At 67.1% G+C, this 1145-nt stretch overlaps 1 long non-coding RNA gene across 1 annotated transcript in view; it reads left to right on the top strand.

Moving 5' to 3' along the window:
• The window catches only part of LOC105815447, a 16880-nt gene extending 15930 nt beyond the window's left edge, over positions 1 to 950 (top strand). Inside the window, exon 3 of the long non-coding RNA XR_001137741.1 lies at positions 922 to 950. This is a non-coding gene — a long non-coding RNA (uncharacterized LOC105815447). The remainder of the gene's footprint in view (positions 1 to 921) is intronic.
• The last annotated feature ends 195 nt before the right edge of the window (positions 951 to 1145 follow it).

Genomic DNA, 1145 nt, shown 5'->3' with positions numbered 1-1145 from the left:
CTGAGGGCCGCTGTGCGGGTGATGGCCAGCAGGGGACAGAGTGCGCATGATGTCCTGTGGAACCACGCCTAGCTTGAGCGAAGGTGGGACCGACGGGCCCTGCTTAAGGGGGCGGGGAGAGGAGGTCCTGCGTGCAGAAGGTGGGGCTGCGTGCCCTACGTGTGAGGAGGCGGGGCTGTGTACCCTGCCTGAGAGGAGGGCCGCTGCGTGGCCAGCGTGAGAGGCGGGGCTCTTTGTGCCCTGCGTGACTGGAGCGGCGCTGCGTGCCCTGCGTGGGAGGAAGGGCGCTGCATGCCCTGCGTGAGAGGAGGGGTGCTACGTTCTCTGCGCGGGAGGAGGCGGAACTGCGTTCCCTGCGTATGAGGAGGCAGGGCTGCGTGCCCTGCGTCAGAGGAGGGGCGATATGTGCCCTGCGTCGGAGGAGGCGAGGCTGCGTGCCCTGCGTGTGAGGAAGGGCGCTGCGTGTCCTGCATGAGAGGAGGCGGGGCTGCGTGCCCTGCGTGAGAAGGGGGGGGCTGCGTGCCCTGCGTGAGAAGAGGGGGTGGCTGCATGCCCTGCGTGAGAGGAGGGGCGCTACGTGCCCTGCCAGCGAGGAGGCGGGGCCGCGTGCCCTGCGTGACAGGAGGGTGGGCTGCGTGCCCTGCATGAGAGGAGGGGCTCTGCATGCCCTGCGAGAGACGAGCGCCGCTGCGTGCCCTGCATGAGAGGAGGCGGGGACGCGTCCCCTGAGTGAGAGGAGGGGGCTGCCCCGCCCAGCATTAGAATAGGGGAGGCCACGTTCCATGCGTGAGAGGAGGCGGAGCCGCCGTGCTCTGCATCAGAGGTCGCAGCTTCACTCGTTGGAGCGGACGCACAGGTGCCATGTCACTTGTAACTACCGCGTCCTTGCCAGTGATTCAGACCGTCCTGTTCTCCGACCAGAGGCCCCAAGAGCGAGTGAGGCCTGCCCATCCCCAGACCTGGGGCTATAGTGACTGAGACCTTCCTGTAGCCAGACCTGAGTCCCCGGGTGTGAGTGAGATCTTCCTGTCCCAGCCCCGGGGGCACCGCCTTCCTGTCCACAGCCACCTGCCTAGGGGCAGCCGGTCCTCAGAGACCAAGGAGGGGCTCCGTGTGGAAATTTGGAAATGGGGAATCCACAATTT

This window comes from Propithecus coquereli, unplaced genomic scaffold (assembly GCF_000956105.1).
Source record: "Propithecus coquereli isolate 6110/MARCELLA unplaced genomic scaffold, Pcoq_1.0 Scaffold3347, whole genome shotgun sequence".
Classification (NCBI taxonomy): Eukaryota; Metazoa; Chordata; class Mammalia; order Primates; family Indriidae; genus Propithecus; species Propithecus coquereli.
The sequence above is the reverse complement of the archived record's forward strand: the minus strand, read 5'-3'. Positions and strand labels throughout refer to the sequence as shown.